This window comes from Heterodontus francisci, chromosome 19 (genome assembly GCF_036365525.1).
Source record: "Heterodontus francisci isolate sHetFra1 chromosome 19, sHetFra1.hap1, whole genome shotgun sequence".
In the NCBI taxonomy this organism is placed as follows: domain Eukaryota; kingdom Metazoa; phylum Chordata; class Chondrichthyes; order Heterodontiformes; family Heterodontidae; genus Heterodontus; species Heterodontus francisci.
In genome coordinates, this window is record NC_090389.1 from 79,836,414 (window position 1) to 79,860,818 (window position 24,405).

General features: G+C 43.9%; 1 long non-coding RNA gene across 1 annotated transcript; it reads left to right on the plus strand.

The window, feature by feature from the left end:
• The first annotated feature begins 121 nt into the window (after positions 1-121).
• LOC137380239 (uncharacterized) lies at positions 122-15,110 on the plus strand. The gene is made up of 3 exons (XR_010976994.1): positions 122-1,910; positions 10,376-11,192; positions 12,171-15,110. It is a non-coding gene; the product is annotated as an uncharacterized lncRNA (long non-coding RNA).
• The last annotated feature ends 9,295 nt before the right edge of the window (positions 15,111-24,405 follow it).

Below are 24,405 nucleotides of genomic sequence, written 5' to 3' on the forward strand. Positions count from 1 at the left end.
ACCGCGCGCCAGGGGCGCGACCGAACGTGTCTCTCTACGTCATTGCGCACTGACACGTCATCCGAGGCGATGGGGGCGGGGGTAAAAACGGTCGGCTGCTTAGCAACCGCTGTGACGTGTCGATGGTCAGCGTCGTGAGTTTTTTAAACGTAAAATAAAATTTTTTTGGGGCAAAAATTAGACTGAGCTCGAATTAGCCTTTCTAGAACAAATAACGCAAAGACCAGTGTGATTAAGAAGGTAGGCTCGGATCATCCTTCCGGAATACCCCCCCACAACCACTTGACAGCTTCGAGATGGTTCTAGATCGTTCTGAAGGGCGAGAAACCGTGATCAGTGGCCTTTGATCCTGGTTCAAGTAGGTTTTGAGTAAATTGGCTGTAACCAATTCTAGAGCTTCAGGCCAGGAAATGCGTAACATCGTTCAGGTGGTGGTGAAGGACGAGGAAGGAGGTGCACCTGTTGACCGTACCACCTTCATTATGAAAATCCTTATTGATTGCTGTGGATTCCAACTTGCAGACATCTTCTGCCTGCAGGACTTCCCCAGCAGTGGATATTTGGATGTGCAAGAAGGTGGCGGGATGCATCAAGTTCCTGAAGGTGTTCAAGGAGAAGGGAAACCAGATGCTGCTGTCGATCCTCACAGTGGAGCCACTCTTCACACTGCCGTCGCAACGTGCCTGGGTGGTGACAGTTCACCTCTATAACCCCCATGTTCCTGTCGTGGACGTACTCAGCTTCCTCGCCAGATACGTCGAAGTGGCCAGCAGCAGCACTGATGTCAAGGACCCATTTGGGATTTGGACCAGCAAGTGACAGGGTCAAGGTGACATTGAAGGTCAATACCAACGGAGCCATCATCCATCCTCCCTCCAGCTTTGCTATCGGGGGAAGTCGAGGCTTCTTGGTCTGTGCAGGGCAGCCCACAGTTTGTCGCACCTATGGCAAATCTGGTCACGTGGCAGCTAACTGCAGCACAGTTGTCTGCAAGAAGGAAGGCCATCAACCCAAGGACTGTAAGCGGAATAAGTACTGCAACCTGTGCAGTGAGGCAGACCACCTCTACAAAACCTGCCCCAAGTGCTGCCTCAGTTATGCTCAGGCGGCAAGGTCCAAGGAAAGGCCAGGAAAAGGAATGGTTAACGCGTATGGTGCTGGAAAGGAGACAAACAACCCTCTCCACAGTGAGGAAAGTCTACCTGAGAAGCAGAAGAAAGGGGAGGCAGCTGCAACCAGCGACCCAACACCTACCCCGTGCTCGGAAACCCCTCATCAACAAACAGAGTCAATGGAGGAGGAGGCAGCAGATGGACAAACTGGTCAGTGGCAGGTGGTACACAGGAAAAGCACAAAGAAAAAACCTCCAAAAAAGGAATAGGTCACTACCCAAACCAGTGGCAAGAGGAGGCTACTTGCTGTCTGAGACAGACTACGGCAGCTGCTCCTCATTGGACGAGGAAGGGCCGGAACGACGGCACCTGCAAAAGAAGCAGCAGAACTCAAAGTAGCTGAAAGATAAAGCCCCCCAGCTCCGAGGCACTGGGACCTGTGATGGGCCCAGCGTGCCCCAAACCCAGCAACATGCCCAGCGCACCCCAGCTCCGGGACACTGAGAGCAAAGAAACATATGGCGCACTCCAGCTCCGGGAAGCCAGGAGCAGTGATGTCTTCGAGGAAGAACAGAGGGGAAAGACACCAACAGCAGAGGACAGCCCAAGCCTTGCTGCCTATAAGACACCCCTCGATGTCACCCCAGTGGAACAAACCCTCTATGAGAAACCAGGAGGGGTTTCTGAGCCCAACGAATGTGAAACAGCTGCGTACACTATGAGCATGCAGGACGATACCCAAGGTCTGGGACGAGCAAGGACAACTGGTGTGGGAAGCAACAACCAACTTTAAAATGGGTATAAAGATTGCTTCGATTAACGTGCGTAGCATTAAATCCACAACGCGATGTGTTTCAACCTTGGACTAGCTTGCCAAGGTCAAATCCGACCTGCTGTTTCTGCAGGAGTGTGGAATACAACACCTCAGCACCTACAGCCAATGGTCGCAATGGTGGTCCCACAGGCCATCAGTCTGGTCAGGGGGTAATGACTCCCATTCCTCCGGCCTGGGTATTCTGCTGAGGGGAGGCAACCTCATCATCTCCAAAGTTAAGGAGGTGGTAGGCAGCCGCACCTTCGTAGCAGATGTAATGTACAACAATGCTCTGCTCCGGTTGATCAACGTGTATGCCCTGGCTCAATGCAGCAAGCAACTGATGGTCCTCCAGCAGCTCCCAGTGCTGCTGGCAACATCCAGACTGGTCATTCTAGGCAGTGACTTCAACTGCATCATTAACGCAGCTGGATGATCTGGCAGGGATGATAGCAAACTGGACGCTACGTCCAGATTCCCGATTGAAACAGTAAAAGATACAAAGCTGCACGATGTCTTCAGCAACCCTGCAGATGGAGCGTAGCATAGATACACCTGGTGAAGACCAGACGGTTCTGCTCGTTCCAGGACTGACTTCCTGTTTGTGTCCCGGGCTTTCACGGTCAGATCCACCGATGTCAAGCCAGTGTTCTTCTCTGACCACTGCCTCTTACTGGCCGACAGTCACTTACAGGATGACCAGCGGATTGGCAGGGGGACATGGAAGCTGAATGCTACACTGCTAACCCCAGAGAACATTGAGGAACTCAAAAGGGATTAAAAAGGTTGGAGAACCGTGAAACCCCTCTTTGAGTCTCCGTTGTATTGGTGGGAGGTGATCAAGGAGAACATCAAGAGGTTCTTTATCTTCAGAGGTGTTCAGAGGGAGAGGGAGAGGGAGAGACAGAGGGAAATGTCCCGACTCCAGAAAAGAATGCAAAAACTGCTCCAGCTGCAGTCGATGGGGGTCGAGGTCAATGAGGATCTCCAAGAGGTGAAGAGCCAGCAGGCCTCGCTCTTTGCCATGGAGACCTCCAAGATCATCTTCTGGTCCAGATTCCGCTCCGTTGAGCAGGATGAGATGTGCTCGCGTTACTGCTTCCAAAAGGTACACAGAGAGAGCTCTGTGATCAGCAGCCTGAAGGACGAGGATGGCTCGGTAACGTCTTCGCAGTCCGACATACTAAGGATCAGCAAATGCTTTTGTACTGGGCTGTATGACGTGAAGCCCACGGACAGCACAGCCTCCCAGTCCTTCCTGTCATCTATCATAGAGGTCTTAGATGACAGCATGAGGGAGAGACTGGACAAACCGCTCACTCTGGATGAGCTGACAAACGCTGTTAGCTCCTTCGAGATGAGTAAAACTCCCAGAAGCGACGGCTTACTGATTGAGTTGTATTCAGCTCTGTGGGACTGGGTCGGCCCAGACCTGCAGGAAGTATACGAGAGTATACTTCTGGCCAGCAGCATGTCAGAACCCATGAGGAAAGGCATCATCACCCTCATCTACAAGCGGAAGGGGGAGAGGGCGGAAATCAGAAATTGGCAGTCCATCTCACTGCTTAAAGTTGACTACGAGATTCTGTCCAAAGTCATCGCCAGTCGGGTCAAGTCTGCTCTGGAGTTGCTGATTCACCCTGACCAGACCTACACTGTACCTGGCAGGAAGATCTCTGATAGTCTTGCGCTACTCAGGGATACGATCGCCTGTGTACGGGACAGGAGGGTGGACACCTGGCTCATCAGCTTGGACCAGGAGAACGCTTTTGACAGGATGTCGCACACCTACATGATGGATGTGCTCTCCAAAATGGTGTTTGGGGAGGGAATCTACAATTGGATCAAACTGCTCTACACAAACATCAGTAGCGCAGTCTCAATCAATGGGTGGGAATCAGAACGTTTACCAATCCAATCTGGAGTCAGACAGGGCTGTCCTCTCTCCCCTGTCTAGTTTGTTTGCTGAATTGAACCTTTTGCTGAGCCCATTAGGAAGGATGCGGACATAAGAGGGGTGACAATCCCAGGCAGCGGAGGCATTCAAGTAAAAACCCCCCTGTACATGGACGACGTCGCTGTCTTCTGCTCGGATCCGCTGTCCGTTCGCAGACTGATGAGCATCTGCGACCAGTTCGAACTGGCTTCGGGAGCCATAGTTAACCACGGCAAGAGTGAGGCCATGTTCTTGGGGAACTGGGCCGACCGATCCTTTGTCCCCTTCACTATCAGGTCAGACTACCTGAAGGTGCTGGGGATATGGTTCGGAAGGGCTGGGGTGTGCGCCAAAACCTGGAAGGAGCGAGTAGCCAGGGTACACCATAAACTGAGCATGTGGGAGCAACGATCTCTCTCCATTATGGGTAAGAACCTGGTCATCAGGTGTGAGGCACTCACGTTGTTGCTGTACATGGCGCAGGTCTGGCCATACCCTACTCCTATGCCGTGGCGGTCACCCGAGCCATTTTCCGATTTCTCTGGAGATAGAAATGGACCGGGTCCGGAGGGACACGATGTTCAAACCTCTGGATAAGGGCGGGAAAAATGTACCCAACGTCGCCCTCATCCTGATGGCCAACTTTGTGTGCGGCTGCATCAAGCTGTGCGTCGAACTCAAGTACACAAACACCAAGTGTCACTACGTGCTGAGGTTCTATCTGTCCCCCGTGTTGCGAAGGATGGGTCTGGTCACATTGCTGCGGAACGCTCCATCCAGTTGGACCGTGCCGTACCACCTATCCTTCGTGGGAAAGTTTCTGCGGGAAAACACCTTTGACCACCAATCAGACAGTGGTCTGCACGGAATGTCCTCAAGGCCCTACGGGAAAAGGAGATATTGAATCCTGTCGGACGGTTCCCCGAGCAGACTGCCAAAGTCATTTGGCAGAATGCCTCATCACCAGAACTTACAAACAAGCGCCAAGATGTAGCTTGGCGGTGGTGAGAAGGGCCCTCCCCGTCAGATCCTTCCTGCATGCCCAGAGTCTCACCCCCTCCACACGCTGCCCTTGAGGTGGCTGCGGTGGGGAAGAGACAGTTGCCCACCTCCTTCTGAAATGTATCTTTGCAAAGCAGGTGTGGAAAGAAATGCATTGGTTTTTGTCGTGGTTCATCCCAAGCAGCTCTGTAACACAAGAGTCTGTGCTCGACGTGCTGTTCCCAGGAACGCACACCGAGATAAACATCAACTGCTACTGGAGGACCATCAATTCGGTGAAAGACGCTCTTTGGTCTGCCCGAAACTTGCTGGTCTTCCAGCGCAAAGAATAGTCCACGACCGAGTGTTGCAGCTTGGCACATTCCAAGATCCAGGATTACGTGCTGAGGGGCGCACTAAAGCTTGGGGCAGCTGCTGGAAAGGCTCAATGAGGAAAGACCACTGTGTAAGGTCCTCCCAACAAAGTGAACTGAGGGGCTGGACCCATGTGAAACCCCTCAGGCTGTATCCACCAAATATGGGTTTGCTGTAAAATGTACGTGGCATGTAAAATGGAATGGAAGGGTTGTGAGGCAACTCATTGCTGTATTGAAGAAAACTGATTTCCTTTGCACTTTTTGGAATGTCAACGTGGTGCTGTTTTGAACTGTTTTGTAATGCATTTTTTTTTTTTTTTTTTTACAGATTTTTATGAATAAAGTATATTTTTGGGGAAAAAGGGGGTCTCCTGTCCTGGCCTCAACCCACTGCTCCTGGCAACACGGGCTTCAACTGTTGACTAGCCCCTGATGTTTGTCCAAAACTTGTCCTGAATGTGCTGGCATGCTACATCTGTGAAAATATTTTTGTATTCGTTTATGGGATGTGGGCATCGCTGGCTAGGCCAGCAAGTATTGTCCATCCCTAATTGCCCTTGAGAAGGTGGTGGTGAGCTGCCTTCTTGAATCGCTGCAGTCCATGTGTTGTAGTTACACCCACAGTGCTGTTAGGAAAGGAGTTCCAGGATTTTGACCCAGCGACAATGAAGGAATGGCGATACAGTTCCAATTCAGGATGGTATGTGGCTTGGAGGGGAACTTGCAGGTAGTGGTGTTTCCATGTGTCTGCACCCTTGTACTTCAAGGTAGAAGAGGCCACAGGTTTGGAAGGTGTTGTCGAAGGAGGCCTGGCAAGTTGCTGAGTGCAGCTTGTAGATGGCACACACTGCTGCCACTGTGCACCAGTGGTGGAGGTAGTGAATATTTAAGGTGGTGAATGGGGTGCCGATCAAGCAGGCTGCTTTGTCCTACATGGTGTCCAGCTTCTTGAGTGTTGTTGGAGCTGCATTGATCCAGGCAAGTGGAGAGCATTCCATCATACTGCTGACTTGTGCCTTGTAGATGGTGGACAGGCTTTGGGGAGTCACGAGATGAGTGCCCCATTAAGTATCTATGACTGTACAGTTTGGCAGACAAGGTGAGAGGTCACAGGCCCTCACGAAAGAAGCATGTCCAGCGTGGGAACTGAGATTCATTTCTCCCTTGGCTGATAACACTTAGTTAAAATAGAACTTGCAACTTCCTGGAGTTCTGGTGAAGGGGTCTCACTCTACACACTGACATTTCCTTTCAGCTACCGCTTTCACCTGCTGTGAATTTCCAGTATTTTCTATTTTGTTTCTTGCCTTTGTAATCTGTGACTTTTATCACCCTCTGGGTTCTTCATTTCTGCCTCAGCAAGGAAAATTTACAATTTGCAAAGAACATCTCAGGACACTTTATGAGGGGTCAAGGTGCTGGAAGTCCAGCAGGAAATAATGGGTTGGGGGAGATGGGGAGACCATAGGCAAAGTTGAATATAAAGGTTTTAAAGAGCCTTTGGAGAAGGCAAAGTGGTCTTAGAGTTCAAAATGGAGAAGCACAATATTTGGAAGAGCAGCCTCTGATGGAAGTTATATTTTTTCTTGTCCCTGACATGAAGGAAGCCCTGATCATTAGAAGTTTCCAAGGTCCTCCTGTGACTGCAGTGGCAACTAATGAGCACATTGAGCGAGTCACACGTCTTCTCATCTTTTTGCTGCTTTGTGACTTTGAGGTTTTGTTCACACTATGCTGGCAGCACAACTTCACATTCGAACCAGGTCTTTACAGTAGACTGTGTGAACATTACATGGCTCAAAGTTGTTTTGACAATATGTCTTTCTACCTTTTCTGTTTGCCTCCAACAGGAAGAATTACCATTTTCAATTTACATTTGGGAGCACTCATGCATTTCTTCTCCTTTCATGCTGAAGTCATTGTTTCTACTAAGTCACCCTTTGAACAACTTCATGAGAGAGACAGGACAGCATGTACTGTGTGAGAGGCTCATGGACTCTCCCTTCATGCCCTCTCTGTGCTCATCTTGTCCATGAGACCAACCTCCTGTTTCCTTGACCCTATTCCCAACAAACTGTCCTTCCTGGCCCCCATGTTAGCTAATGTTGTCAATGGTTCCCTTGCCACAGATACAGTCCCTTCCCCTTCAAATCTGCTGTCATCATCCCCCTCTGAAAAAAGCACACCCTTGATCCCTGTCTTTGCAAACTACCACCCATCTCCAACCTTCCGTTCCTCTCGAAAGTCCTTGAACACATTGTCACCTCTAAATGCACGCCCACCTTTCCTGCAACTCCCTGTTCAAATCCCTTCAATCAGGTTTCCACCCCTGCCACAGCACTCAAATGACTCTTATTACTGTCACATAGGATGTCATTTGTGACTTGGTGACAGTGGTAAACTATCCTTCCTCATCCTTCTCAACCTGTCTTTGAAATGATTGACCATACCATCCTCCTTCAGTGTCTTTCCTCCATCGTCCAACAGGGTGGGATTAGCTTCACATGGTTCCATTCTTATCTCTCCAGTCATAGCCTGCAATGGCTTCTCTTCCCACTCCTGCATCATTGCCACTGGAGTCCCCAAACAGTCTGTTCTTGGCCCCCTCCTATTTCTCATCTACATGATGCCCCTCAGTGACCTCATCTGAAAACAGAACACCAGGTTCCACATGTATGCTGACAATACCCAGCCATTCCTGACCACCACCTTGCTCAACCCCTCCACAGTCTCAGATTTGTCCTGCTACTTATCTGACATCCAGTCCTGTTCAGCAAAAATTTCTTCCAACCAAATATTAGGAAGATCAAAGCTATTGTCTTCAGTCCACATCACAAATTCCAATCCCTATTCACTGATACATCCCTCACCCGATCACTGATTGAGGCTGAACCAGATCTAGACATCTAATTGAATGCCGAGATGAGCTTCCGACTGTATATCTGCTTGATTCCTAAGACAGCCTACTACTGCCCCTGTTACATTGCTTCTCTGTGTCCCTGCCTCAGCTCATCTGCTGCTGAAACTCTCCTGCATGCTTTGCTACATCTAGACATGACTATTCCAATACTCTCTTTGTCGACCTCCCATTTTTACCCTCCATAATCTTGAGCACATCCAAAATTCTGCTGCCTATATGCTAACTTGCATCAAGTCCCATTCGCTCATCACCCCTATGGTCACTGACCCACATTGGCCGGAAATGCCTCACATTTAAAGTTCTCATTGTTGTTTTCAATTTCCTCTATCTCTGTAAGCAGTTCCAGGCTTACAACCCTCTGAGATCAGCTTCCAACCACATATCCGTGCCATCACTAAGACTGCCTATTTCCATAAAATTATTCGACTCCACCTCTGCTTCAGGTCATCTGCTGCTGAAACCCTCATCCGTGCCTTTGTTACCTCTAAACTTGACGCACTCCTGGCTGGCCTGCCATATTCGACCCTATGTAAACCTGAGGTCATCCAAAACTCTGCTGCCCACGTTACATAACACACACCAAATACCGTTCACCCAACAGCCTTGTGCTCACTGACCTACACAAGCCCCTGGTTTAGCAACACCTCGATTTTAAAATTCTCATCTTTTCAAATCCCTCCATGGCCTTGTGCCTCCCTATCTCTGTAATTTCCTGTAGCCATGCAATCCTCCACAATTTCTGCACTCCTCTAAGCAGCCTCAAGCATCCCTGATTTTAATCGCTCCACCAGTGGTTAAAGGTCAACTCGGGTCTGCAAATGAAACCCGATCCAAACCCAACAGAATCACATCCGACCCGGCCAGAGTCCTTTCATTTTTTCCCGCGCCCGACCCGACCACCGGAATGTTCAGTTAACCTAGCTTCCGTTTTTCACTTTTTAAACTTGTGCAGATAAGCAACAAAACTGTAACTGGACTTAAAAGGTTGTTTAAAATGTACATTAAAAAAATACATTAAGATAACCACATAACCACATTAAAATGCTCCTTAAAACCTACCTCTCTGTCTAAGTTTTTGGTCACCTGTGCTAATATCTGTGTGGCTCAGTGTCAGATTTTGTTTGTTAACACTGCTGTGAAGCACTTTGTGACACTTTACTATGTTGAAGGCACAATATAAATGCAAGTTGCTACCGCATTTCTTTCTTCCCTCCTTGTCTAAAGTCATTGACTCTAGTAACTCACCCTTTGATATCTTCTTCACGTGAGAGGCAGGGCAGTGTGTGCTGGCAGACTTTTTTGACCTTGAGAAGAAACCACATGCAGTTCCAATCCTGTACCTATCTGACATCCACGCACATATACGTTCCAGCAGGAAACTTGACTGTTTTTCCTTCCATAGCCTGAGGGACCAGAAGCTAATTCTAGTATCCCTAATTAAACCCTGGGTTGGGATCAGCAAATTCAACACACAGACCAGGAATTGAACTTAAATGTTCTACCAGATGATGCCTTTAGTCAGTGGGCCTTTAGCAGAGGCAGTACTACCATATTATAGACTTTCAGCTTGGTCTTCAATGGGTGATGCTAATGCTAGCTCCATACTTATTCGAGTACAGTGAGCTTATCCACTTGATACAAGCCCATACTTTCTGATCAATAAGCATACGCTGAGTCATTGCAGTCAGTTTTATATTGTTTATAAGGACAACATGATACCTCTATTTCTGTGTGGCTTGGAGCTTCCTTCTAAAACTGATGTGAAAAACTTCAGGACTCCAGCAGAAACACGTAATATTGCAAAAAACAAAAACACTGCAGATGCTGTAAATTTGAAACAAAACAAAAAACAGAAAATACTGGAAACACTGAGCAAGTTAGGTAGCATCTGTGGAAAAAGGAAAAAAAGTAATGTTTCTTAAAAGTAGAGCTAGAACATTTAAATGGCAATGGGAATCTGGAACACACTTCCCCAAAAAGCTGTGGACATTGTTTCAATTGAAATTTTCCAAGATTGTGATCAAAAGATTTTGTTACGTAAGGATATCAATAGATATGATCAAAGGCAGGTAAATGGAGTTGAGGTACAGATCAGCCATGATCTAATTGAATAACAGAACTGACTCGAGGGACTGAATGGCCGACTTCTGTTCTTGCGTCTAAACCCTTGTCGAAACGGAGTTCTGAGAAAGGGTTGTACCTGAAACATTAACTTTATTCCTTTCTCACCTATAGGTGTTCAAGATCATGAGGGATCTGCACAGAGTGAATAGGGAGAAACTGTTCCCATTGCCGAAAGAGAACCAGAGAACACCGATTTAAGGCGATTTGCAAAGCAACCAGAAGCGACATGAGAAAAAACTTTCTTCTTTTACACAGCCAGCGGTTCAGATCTGAAATGCACTGCCTGAGTGTGGTGGAGGTGGATGTAAATGTAAATCATGGTTTTCAAAAGGGAATTGGATAATTCTCTGAAGAGATCATCATTTGCTGGGCTACAGGGAAAAGGCAGCGGTGTGGGACTAGCTGAGTAGCTCTTACAGAGAACTGGCCTGGTCACGACAGGCTGAATGGCCTCCTTCTGTGCTGTAACCATTCTGTGATTCTACAGATGTTGCCTGACCTGTTCAGTGCTTCCTGCATTTTCGGTTTTTGATACAAATAATATTACCCTAGGTGCTTTGTTTAACTGCAGACTAAGGAAATACCCTTGGCAATGATTCATCAGACTCAAGACGAGGAAAATTGGAATCTGATGCAGATGCATCAAGTATGAACTTATTCTATCAGATTCCCACCACCCACCCCAATCCCCTCCAGTACTGCTGTCAATCCACATTTCCAGAAAGGAGGATACCATGAGATTAGGTTCCTTTTTATGATGTTGCGTTTTATTTTTGATATTTTTCTACAGCCCATCCTATTAACGTTTTTTTTTCAGACTATAATGTCTTCAAGTCTTGCTGCTACCTTCTCCAAGGTCACCAACTGGAATGAAGTCAATCTTTCCTCATTCTTAGAGCGGCATGTTCTGGAACCAACCAGAGAGCAGGTTATATTAGACTTGGTATTGTGTAATGTGACAGGATTAATTAATGATCTCAGAGTAAAGGCACTTCTAGGTAGCAGCGACCACAATATGAATGAATTTTACATCCAGTTTGAAAGAGAGAAGAGCGGGTCTAAGACTAGTATTTTGAACTTGAATAAGGGCAATTATGTGGGCATGAAAGCTGAGCTTGCTGAAGTGAACTGGGTTACTAGGCTTGGAGATAGAACAATAGAGAAGCAGTGGCAGACATTTAAGGGGGTATTTCAGAATACTCAGAATAAGTATATTCCTACTATAAAGAAAAATTCAAAGGGGAGGACCCACTATCCGTGGTTAACTAAAGAAATTAAGGAAAGCATCAGACTTAAGTAAAAGGCAGAGAATTGCACAAAGCAGTTCAGATGATTGGTCAGACTATAAAGAACAGCAGAGAATGACTAAAAGGTTAATCAGGAGAAAGAAATTAGAGTATGAGAGGAAGTTAGCTAGAAATGTAAAAATGGATAGCAAGAGTTTCTACAGGCATTTAAAAAGGAAAAGAGTAAGTAAAGTGAGTGTTGGTCCTCCAAAGAGAGAGAATGGGGAGCTAATAGCACCGCAGTCTCACAGCTCCAGCGACCTAGGTTCAATTCTGGGTACTGCCTATGCGGAGTTTGCAAGTTCTCTCTGTGACTGCGTGGGTTTTCGCCGGGTGCTCCGGTTTCCTCCCACAGCCAAAGACTTGCAGGTTGATAGGTAAATTGGCCATTATAAATTGCCCCTAGTATAGGTAGGTGGTAGGGGAATTGAGGGAAGGTGGGGATGTGGTAGGAATATGAGATTAATGTAGGATTAGTGTAAATGGGTGGTTGATGGTCGGCACAGTCTCAGTGGGCCGAAGGGCCTGTTTCAGTGCTGCATCTCTAAATAAATAATAAATAAATATTAAGGAAATGGCGAATGCAATGAACAAATATTTTGTTTCTGTCTTCTCTACAGGGGATACAAAAAACATTCCAGCAATAGCTGTAAATCAGGAGATGGAAGGAAGAGAGGACTTGGTGAAATTACAATCACCAGGGAAGCGGTACTAACCAAACTGATGGAGCAGTGGGCTGACAAGTCCCTGGATCCTAATGGACTTCATCATAGGGTCTTAAAGGAGATGGCTCATGAGGTAGTAAATGCATTGGTGTTAATTTTTCAATATTTGCTAGATTCTGGAAAGGTTCCATCCGACTGGAAAGTAGCAATTATAACCCCTCTATTTAAAAAGGCGGGGGAGGCAGAAAACAGGTAACTATAGGCCAGTTAGCTTGACGTCTGTTGTGGGGAAGTTGTAAGAATCGATCATTAAGGATGTTGTAGCTGGGCACTTAGAAAAACTCAAGGTAATCGGGAATAGTCAAGATGGTTTTGTGAAAGGGAAATCATGTTTAACCAATTTATTGGAATTTTATGAAGGAGTGACATGTGCTCTGGATAAAGGGGAGCCTGTTGATGTACTGTACTTGGATTTCCAGAAGGCATTTGACAAGGTGCCACATAAAAGGTTATTGCGCAAAGTAGGAGCGCATGGTGTAGGGGTAACATATTAGCGTGGATAAAAGATTGGCTGGCTGGCAGAAAACAGAGAGTATGTATAAATGGGTCCTTTTCTGATTGGCAGGATGTGACGAGTGGAGTCCCACAGGGGTCTGTGCTGGGGCCTCAACATTTTACAATCTATATCAATGACTTGGATGAGGGTAGCAATGGCATGGTAGCTAAATTTGCAGATGACATAAAGATGGGTAGGAACTCATGTTGTGAAGAGGACATAAGGAGGTTGCAGATTGATATAGATAGGTTGAGTGAGTGGGCAAAAATCTGGCAGAAAGAGTATAATGTGGGAAAATGTGAAATTGTTCACTTTGGCAGGAAGAATAAAAAAAAGAGTATTACTTAAATGGAGAACGACTGCAGAATTCCGAAGTGCAGAGGGATCTAGGTGCATGAGTCACAAAAAGTAAGTATGCAGGTACAGCAGGTAATAAAGGCGGCTAATGGAATACTATCCTTTATTATGAGAGGAATTGAATAAAAATAAGGTTGTATGCAGGGCATTGGTGAGACCATTTCTCGAATACTGTGTGCAGTTTTGGTCTCCTTATTTAAGGAAGGATGTAAATGTGTTGGAGACAGTTTAGAGGAGGTTTCCTTGATTGATACCTGGAATGAGCGGGTTGTCTTATGAGGAAAGGTTGGACAGACTGGGCTTGTTTTCACTGGAGTTTAGAAGAGTGAGGGGAGACTTGATGGAAGTTTATAAGATCCTGAATGGTCTAGACAAGGTGGATGTGGAGAGGATGTTTCCTCTTGTGGGCGAGTCCAGAACTAGGGGGCACGGTTTTAAAATTAGGGGTCACCCTTTTAGGACAGAGATGAGGAGAATTTTTTTCTCTGAGGGTTGTGTGACTTTGGAACACTGCCTCAGAAGGTGGTGGAGGCAGGGTCATTGAATGTTTTTAAGGCGGAGGTAGATAAATTCTTGTTAGGCATGGGACTCGATGGTTATCGGGGGTAGATGGGAGTGTGGAATTCGAAACACAAACAGATCAGCCATGCTCTTTTTGAATGGCGGAGCAGGCTCAAGGGGCCGAATGGCCTACTTATTGCTCCTAATTCATATGTTCGTATTCTACCAGTGCGTTCCTCAGGCATCTCCATGAGTTAGCATTCATCCTCTTCAAAAGTCTCATCACTTCCTGACTCCCCAAAGCCTATCCACCAACACAAGGCACAGGTGAGGAGAGTGCTGAAATACTCTCCACTTAAGTGGATGAGTGCAGCTCCACCAACACTCAAGAAGCTCGACGCCAATACAAAGCAGTCCGCTTGACTGGCACCCCATACATCACCTTAAACATTCACTCCCTCCACCACCGGCACACAGTGGCAGGAGTGTGTACCATCTACAAGATGGACTGCAGCAACTCACCAAGGCTCAATTGACACCACCTTCTAAACCCGCAGCCTCCACCACCTAGAAGGACAAGGGCAGCAGACGCATGGGAACACCAGCACTTACAAGTTCCCTTCCAAGTCACACACCATCCTGCCTTTGAAATTTGTCATTCCTTCACCGTTGCTGGGTCAAAATCCTGGAACTCTCTCCCTAACAGCACTGTGCATGTACCTTCACCAGATGGACTGCAGCAATTCAAGAAGACAGCTCACCACCACCTTCAAGGGCAATCAGGGATGGGCAATAAATGCAACGATATATAAAACACATTAATTTCTCAGCAATCGCTTTGCTTGTTAGGACATTCGCACACCTAATACCCATAATAAATGTTTAAAAAAGATTCCCCCGTCTCCTTGCTCGCAGGTCTGCCAAAGCAAAATTAAACACCTACAAGGTCACATGAACGGATGTCTAGCCATTTTAAAACGGACAACCACTACTGATATACAAAAATAAATACATCACGTTCTCAGAAAACATTGATATAATCCCTATGGGCTGAATCTATAGTGAAAGCCAAGTCATTAAATATATGCAAGGAGATAGATTTTTTTTAATGCCGAAGGGATCAAGGAATATGGGGAGAAAGCAGGAACAGGGTACTGAATTAGACATGATCTTTTTTGAATGGCGGAGCAGGCCTGCAGGGCCGAATGGCAAATTCCTGCTCCTATTTTTCTATGTTTCTAATCATCCCGAAAATGTGACGCTAATTTAGCAACATTGATTTCAATGATGGCAAGCTCAATAAATCAAATTGTGCCCCCAAGACTATATCTCAGTGTGTATGCTAAAGGCCAATCTGCTCTGTGCCATTAATGCCCATTAAAGCAGGGAAATTTTCATTCCTGTATCTTCCTATTATTGTGAATCACTGCTGTTTAAATAAACTGGTGTACCTGTATGTCTGTTTTCCTGCAATGCAAAGTGCAACTGGTACTACATCCAGGTAACGAACTGTGTTACTGGTTTATAAAATTACAACTATATAAACATAATAGGCAATTAATTGTTTTTAATGCAGTGCAGCCTCTACTTGATAGACCACCCAACGATGTCATTGAGATTAGGAAATCAGTGGTATGTTGGATCACAGCTGGGAATCCAAGTCTTAAAACATACTGACACTTTGGGTAGGATTTTCCCATGGGCTTCAGGATCCCGACATCGGGACCAAATGGAGGTCCCGAGTCTGCATTTGTCGGGGGCCAGATTGGGAGAGTTATTTTCCTGGAGGTGGCCGCCTCCATGCTCGCTGTCCAATTGAGGACGGTGGGTGGGCTCCCAATGCTGCCGGCCCAATCACAGGGAGAAAACAGGGAACTGTAGGCCAGTTAGCCTGACATCCGTCATCGGGAAGGTGCTGGAATCTATTATTAAAGGAAGTCTTAACAATGTATTTTGAAAATCAAAGCATGATTAGACAAAGTCAACATGGTTTTACAAAAGGGAAATAGTTTTTGACAAATTTATTAGAGTTTTTGAGGATGTAACTGGTAAGGTAGTTAAAGGGGAACCAATAGATGTAGTATACTTCGATTCCCAAAAGGCATTCGATAAGGTGCCACACAAAAAGTTTAATGCGCGAAGATAAGGGCTCATGGAGTTGGGGGATAATATGAATAGAGGTTTGGTTAATGAGAAGCAAAGCGTAGGGATAAATGGAGTGGAGTGCTGCAAGGATCAGTACTAGGTCCTCAGCTATTTACAATCTATTTTAATGACTTAGATGAAGAGACAGAGTAATGTATCTAGGTTTGCTGACGTTCTGATAAAAGGTCACAGACCTGAAACGTTAACTCTGCTTCTCTCTCCACAAATTCTGTCTGACCTGAGTATTTCCAGCACTTTGTTTTTATTTACCTCATGTAATTTCTAATTTGAAAAGATGAATGAATAGATTATAGACTTTAATGAAATTTTTGCAGAATTTAAAAAAGGATCACATTTTTCTTTGACATTTTATGGAAGCTTCGGTAACATCTAAGGATTAGCTCTTCCTCACGAGTGAAAAAAGTGCAGCTTCCTTTTGCCATGTCCTGTCGTAATATCAAACACTTACAGCAGAACTGGTTTCTAACAGGCATAAATTCCCTTTGGATATCTCAACTCACAAGCAAGGTCATATTACTGAATACTGATGTGTGGCATAGATCAGAGACAATAATAGCACAACTCCAGGGTGTGCACCTCAAATTGATTCCCTTCTTCAGTTATCGAAAAGACAATCTTTATTTTGTACTTTTAGATACACCATTTATGCAATTTTATATGCAATAACTCAGTCAACAATTAAAAAAGTCAACACTTTAAAAAAAAAATGTTTCCCAGGTTAGGCACCGGTCTCTGGGTCAAAGTGGGAAAATCAACTTATGTTTTTGTGTTTGCCAATGGCAGCAGATAGGATCTCCACAAAAGTGGTATGGAATAAAAGAATTTATCTATTCGTCTCTCCTGATGAGGAAATGAATGGTCTCAAATTAGCATGTCAAATGATGCAAGGCTGAGCTCATGGCATTGAAGGTTGCAGCACCAACTTGCTGCACATTTATGCCAATATGAGAATAGGTTAGCATACTACATGATGAATAATAAAGTGCTTATTGTCAGGGACCATTAAAGCATAATGCAATTCGTAACCTGTGTTATATAGATGAAATTATGCAGTTTGCAGTATTTTTATGAGATGTTGTATGAAAGACCCAAAATTCACAAACATGGCAAGCATGAGAAAATTAGGTTTGTTTTCTCATGATTGAAATAAACTGTAATGTTGTGTTTAACTGTTAAAAGCGTCCCACATACAATGAGTACTGACAGTCCTTTGTTTTGTTACTTCAGTAGCTTTAGAGGCACTGAGTCAGTCACAGAAGGCCAATAATGATCCCAGTGCAACCTATGGTTAGGCCTGGAGGTGTAATTGATATTTTCACTGATGTATATTGTTTAATTTCTTCCCTTCATCTTGTCTCTGGATGTATCGAACTTACCTCTAACTCAAAGGACTGTGGGTTCAAGCCCCACTACAGATTTCAGCACATAATAGAGCACATAACTCTAGTACTGTAGTGAAGTAGTGCTGCCTTGTCGGAGGTGCCATCTTTTGGATGAAACATTCAACCCCTGCTATGTCTACCTGCTCAGAAATCTCTTAGGCAGTCTCTTGGGATCAAAGATGACATGATTCCACACCAGTTCGATGGGTTCTGAGATGGCTGACAAATCCAATGCGTGACCTGCAGACTCTGTCACAAGAGGGGCAGGTGGTACTTGAAGGGTCAGGTAGATGAGTAGTTTGGAGGTTTGTGTGCTCCCTCAGATGTCTCGACTTTGCTTCTGCACGTTCCCAACTAAGTTCACTGAATCGTTACAGTGCAGGAGGCTACTTGGCCCATCGTGTCCGCACCGGCTCTCCGAAAGAGCAATTCCCTCAGTTCCATTCCCCTATTTCCTCCCCATAAACAGAAGTTCCTCAAGGTGAACGATACCTTCCCGGATAAGCTTTTTCCATTTAGGACAGTCACGAGCCTGGAACTGCCACAAGTCGTTGGGAATGTTTGGTCGCTTCAGGGATGCTTCAAGGACATCTCTAAAGTGTTTCTGCTGCCCTCCTGGGAGTCTCCCGCTGCGACCAAGTGCTGAGTAGAACAGCTGCTTCAGGAGTCTGCTGTCAGGCATGCAAACATGTCCCACCCAGCAGAGCTGGTTTTGGGTGATTAGTGTCCTAATGCTCAGGAATATATAAAAGATCTCATGGCATTATTTAAGGAATATTCTGTCTCTGGCCAAAAGTCGTTCAACTAACACCAAAGACAGATTATCTGGTCATTAATTTATCTTCTGTTGTGGGACTTTGCTGTCTGTAAATTAGCTGTTGCATTTTCCTACATATCAGTGACTTAACTACAACCAATGGATTACATTTGAAAATTTTTTGGATGGCTTGAGGATGTGTACCATATAAATGCAAGTTCACTCTATCTGATGCTCCTGACTGAGGTAGCATTCCAAAGGCACATGTAGCCCTCTAAGAACTTGTCAAAATAGCCATTCTTTATACATGAATCTGGACAATGAATCTCAATAAGCTATTGTCCTCATTTAATATGCATTCTTAATATGTGTTCACTCATTTTCCATCAGGCGGGATTGGATAAGAATCAGAGCAGGTACCAGGATTGATTTTTCTTTCACAAGTACGAAGCACAATTCAATTTCTAGTACTCCAGCTAAGATCAATTTATACAACACAGACCAAATCAAAAGGAGGACCTTTTGATCCTTTTGTTTAGGAATACAGCATGAAATTTCCTTACTTGAGCAGAGCGGAATGGTGTCGTGGTTAACAACCCAGAGGCTGAGAATTTACCTCCCACCATTGCAAATCCTATTGCATAGTATTTACAGGACAGAAACAGGCCATTCGACCCAACAGATCCATGCTGGTGTTTCTGCTCCCCATGAGCCTCCTTAACCCTTCTTCATCCAACTCTATCAATATATCCTTCTACTCCTTTTTCCCTCATTATTTCACTTCCTCTTAAATTCATCTTTGCTAATCACCGTAACTACTCAGTGTAGCAATGAGTTCCATATTCTAAACACTTGCTAGGTAAAGAGGCATTCAAGAACTATGACAGGGAATCTATATATTTGATACTGTACAGATGGTGGCATCTTCATCGGCCATGTGCTAAAACAAAGATAATGCAGATAACTTCATGTTCTGCTGTTTGCCAATGACTGAAACACTTCAGCACAGTCTATGACACATCATTGGCATCAGGTTGCAGGGTAGGTGCCCAACACTGATGTCGTCAAGCACTGCAGTATCACTGAAATTGATGCAACTATGCTAAAGGTCCATTTGATTTGGGCTGAACTTACTATTTGCACACCTGACTACAGAATTCCTGTTTTCTACTTCAAGCTGCAGTCCAGATATCACAACAGAGGTGGACAGATGAAATGCTATAAAGACCACCTTAAAATCTTGCAATATTAACCCTAACACCTGGGAAGACACAACACAGCCACCAACAGACTACAATCACGTTACATCCCCAGGGCCAGTTTGTATTAATTTGAGATTGTGAAATCTGGCTGCCAAGCACCTGGCACACAAGGCAACTCATTTACTTGCCTCATCTGGCTTTCAATGCAATATATATGGCCTTGTATATCCATCCAGGATTGGGCTTGTCTCCCATCAGTGCACTTACAACTATAATTCATTCAATGTTTTGACAAAAGACTTCAATATCAACCAATATGCTGCACAACTAGGACACCACAGTGTTTGTATTTTTTTTAAACATGTACCACTAGTCTTAGTTTTGGCAATCAACTGCTCTGAGAATAGTACTGATTACCAATATATCACTTATTTATCCTGTTCCACTAGTACTGTACAAAAACTACATACTTCTCATCTCGAGGCCATCGGAAATAATGTTACACTTAAAAAAGTATTCTTACTCAAAAACTTTATTAAACACATATTGAAAATAACATCTCATACAAAACTGCTTATTTTTGTCTGCAAAAAAATGCGCAGATAGTATCTGAGAATAGGTTTATTAAATATGGGAACAACTTTTTACAGAGTGAATATAAAAAGACATAGTTGCAAACCAGACAATGAAAAAGGTCAGCAATTCATACAAAGCTCAGTCATGTTATAGCACAGTATACATTCAAACATGTAGGCTCCACAAGGTTTTCACATCTTCTATCTTTAGAAAGGCCCTATAACTGAAGAGCACGCATAAGTTTAACAATATATTTGAAAAGCAGGGTGTTCTCTTCTATCTTTCAGAAAAGTTGCCTATTAACTATTCTAACAGCAGCCAAGGTGGTTTTGCACCAAAAGCAATTCTTAGCCATAGAAATAGAGCAAATTTGAGTTGTGCTTCAATAATATATTTGCACACAATCAAACAAAATCCTCCCTCTTCTGAAGATGCTGACCTGTGCTGCGGTACAACAGCTGTCCTCTGATAGATTGCTTTTGTCGCCATTCTTCATATTTGAACCAGTGTCAGTTGGTTATTCATAGTCTTTCTTGTCACACAAAATAGTACTCGTGCACCTGAACAAATTAAAATCACTATTTCCACCTTCAAACTTTGAAAAAGTACTAGCCTGGCTGAGTTTAAACCTTACCTTCGACCACTGACAAATTCCGCCCAGATCCTAAGAAAACTCAGTTTGCTCTGAATTTGCCAGAGTTAGACCTCAGGACCACATTCATTGGTTACTTTTAACAAGATAACGTAATCATCAGGTTACTATAGAATTTCTACAACTCCTCCAATTGACAAACTTCTGTTTGAGGAACGAAAAGAAATAACAACCCTAGAGATGGTGTTCACATGTGTACTCCAACTCCAGATAGACTAATGTGAGTTACCTCAGCAACCTCAATTATTTAAATAATGTGAACCAGAAACAAAAGGAAACTATGAAAATTCATTAAGACTGTTAATTAGCTATGGAATATGTATCATAAATCTTAAGAGTGTTTAGAAGCTCAAACAGAAATTACCAGGTAGTTGTATCAATGCACAGGTCAACTGTCATTGGTTTTATTATAGTTCAATCAATAGCGTATAACTACTGGTATTTACTCCAGCAAAAAGAACCCATCTACAGAGAAATCTCAATTATCCATACTGTATTAATGCAGAAAGTACATTTAACCACTGATACTACAGATACCAGAGATTACAATCTTTCATCTGCTTTATTACTAACGCAACAGTTACATCCCCTAAATTCATGGAATGGGCATCCAAGTAGTTTCACAATGAAAGCTGCGAACCACAGCCATTTTTTACAAGTCAAAGAAGAGTGAGATTCTTAAGTTACGAAAAGGTTCAATGAGAGAGGAACTTTGTCAGAAACCCCACAGCTGTTATTTACTCATAACACAAAGCATATGAATCATTATTAGATCGCACTTAGTAACAACCGTAAATGTAATTTATATGAGCATCCAACTAAACAATAAAACTATAACACAATGGACTTGAAACTAATGTAAAACTAACCAACAAAAAAGACAAGTTTTTGGTCAGCTTGAAGATGACTCCTTTTTTTACTTCTGGAATGAAATGGCAACAAATGTCTTTTCACGTGCTCAAAACTCACATTTGAAACTAAAGCACATCATTGACCTGAGACAAGATGACATTTCACAATTTAATTGCAGGTAACTCAATGTCATATGGGCGGCGCAGTGGTGAGCACCGCAGCCTCACAGCTCCAGCGACCCGGGTTCAATTCTGGGTACTGCCTGTGTGGAGTTTGCAAGTTCTCCCTGTGTCTGCGTGGGTTTCCTCCGGGTGCTCCGGTTTCCTCCCACATGCCAAAGACTTGCAGGTTGATAGGTTAATTGGCCATTATAAATTGCCCCTAGTATAGGTAGGTGGTAGGGAAATATAGGGACAGGTGGGGATGTGGGAGGAATGTGGGATTAGTGTAGGATTAGTATAAATGGGTGGTTGATGGTCGGCACAGACTCGGTGGACCGAAGGGCCTGTTTCAGTGCTGTATCTCTAAACTAAATTAAAAATATCAGGGTTAAGATATTGCTGAATATCTCAGGAAGTTTTCTTTTTGAAACTACAGATACAAAGATTCAGCTCTTGACCTTCCTATTAAAGCTGCTAAAACATGATGTTGGAGCAAGAGATGGTGCAGCAAAGCTAAGCATTGAAACTCCATGTTTTAGTACTGGAAACAGTGAGAAAAGGATAGCAACTGATCATGTGGCAGCAACAGTATACAAGATTTTAACTAAGTAAGCCAAACCTAGTTTGCAAGATACGCTGCTGTACAAGTTATTTTCTAATTCTAATGCATGAAATTTTGCCACTCATTGAACTTGGGCTGCTCTTGCTCATCTCCAAATTGCCAGCTGAGAGAGATTGGTGGTTTGGAAAGATCAAAGAAATACGAGTTTGCCTCTTAACAAAAAGAACCCACCATTCCATTTTTGACCTACTCGTTCAGAAGGAGACAACATGGTGCTTTCTGCATGCCTCCTGTTGCACCTAATGAAATTTCCATGAGGCAGGACAGGCAAGCAGGAGTCTGAAATACAAAATCATTCCCATTTACAGAAATGCTGCATAAGGTACAAGTGAGCAACTTTGTGCACCAGTGCTGGAATATATGGCCCAAAAAATGCTCAACTACAGTAAGATGCCATCCAAATTTGGGTACACTGCAAACTGACTGAGATTTCAATTGGAATGTTAATGCACTACTTTGATATGATTGTTAGCAAAATACACACAAATTTATCTGGCAGTGTACATTCACAAGGTCACTAATTTAATATTGTGGCACTTAGCAAAAACACATGGGATTTTCATCTTTCATTCATGACAGGCAATACATCTGACAATAGCACACAATTCACTTAGAAAATTAATCCGCCTTTTAAAAAAAAACATGGATGACACAAGTTGCCCCGGTGTCTCAGACTGCAAGGGCATTGCCAGGTGCAATATAGAGCCCCAAAGCCTAAGAACACTTGGGTTCAATTGCTAGTATTTCCCAAACTCAACTAGGGTGGTGTAGGGGCATGATTTGCATTAGCATCAGGATCCTGACAGACTGGATGAGTGGTACAGTGGGTGGGAATGAGAAGTGAAAGGACTGAGCTCAACTCTGATGCATCCCAGCAAGTGTCAAAGTGTCTGTCACTACTCAGTGAAGAATGACCAGGGCTAACTGCATCTGAAAAACTATAACCAATTGTAAGTGAGCTCCATCAGGAAAGGAGGGAGGACATCAAGAAATGAAAACAGTAAAGTGAAAGGAAGGGTCAGGTGCAACATTTGTTGCCAGTCATACCAGAACACACACACAAACTTCTATTTGTTAGACAGTTTCTAAGGCATGCCAGAAATCACGTCAGAAAGCAAAAATTGTTTACAAACTGAAGCTCTCAGACATACAAAAAGAATGTTGGATTCATATGTAAATTTAAACAAATTTATTAGTTTGGAAACAATGGGAACCCCATATTTCAGATTTCATCCAGAAACACTTCAGTCCCAGGTCTGAGAGCTGGACCAATTCAAAAATATAGAGAAAAATGTTGCGGATCTGACAGCTTAATCCCAAGAGCATTAAAAAAAACCAATTTCTACCTTTAACCTCCTACTTAAGGTTTTCCCACAATCAGAGCTACCATGTAAGAATTGCTGAATAAATTTTGAAGACAAAAAAAGTCAGATACATCAATATTGCCAATGTTTTTTTTCCCCTTTTGCTCAAGGAGTTAATTTCTCACTTGTTGGCAAATTGTTGTCCAGTCTTCACATTCAACCTTTGATAGTGCATGTCAGTATGTTATTCTGTTATAGTGTACCATGAATCGGCTCAAACCTGTCCATACCTAATGTCCACACAGAAGTGTGTTTCCAGCATGCATTATTAGGTAGTGGTCAGGAATATGAAACCTGGTTGACTATTCCCCTCGCTAAACAAAGTAGGCTGAGACCAATCATCGGTTCTATGGCTAAGATCAGCTAACGGCAAAGACTGAAATTAAGCTTGGGACTTTCCAGGTACTTATGGTTCAGCTATTCTCGCAAGTACATATGATTACAGTAGGATGGAAGATGGATGGGCAGCAGCCAGTTTTCTCTCCACCTATCCCTAGCATAAATAGGTGATTTAATGTGTCAGAAGAAATACATGCACTGAATAAATGAGCTTCAAACTGCGTTGTTACTGAACAGTGTATTTCAAAATGCTGAAGCAGAGTTTCAGCAAGGTTACATTTCTAAAGCGAAAAATGAAATAAAATGATGGTATTGTAGAATATCACAAGCAGCACTTCAAGGTCAAATCGTGACTTCCCTCCTTGCATTATGACAGTGAACAGCCATCTAAGGGTTACCAATCTATGATGGCAATAAGATGTGAAATTACAGGAATAGGAAAGCCAAAAGGTGATGCACAATTACATTGATGGTAATGGTTATGCGAGGGTGGATTTGATCTCCATTTGACATCTCTAACTGCCTTTTCTTGTGGTGATGCAATTTCTGTGAGTTTGCAGGGACAAGAAACTCAGCTTTGAAGAAAATCTTTAGTTGAATTATTTTTAATCCTATTATCTAATCCTATTAATTAATCCTATGCTGGATTAATTGGGACTGTGTGTTGGACACAAAAGTGTTTCCAATCCTCCTCAAAACGGTG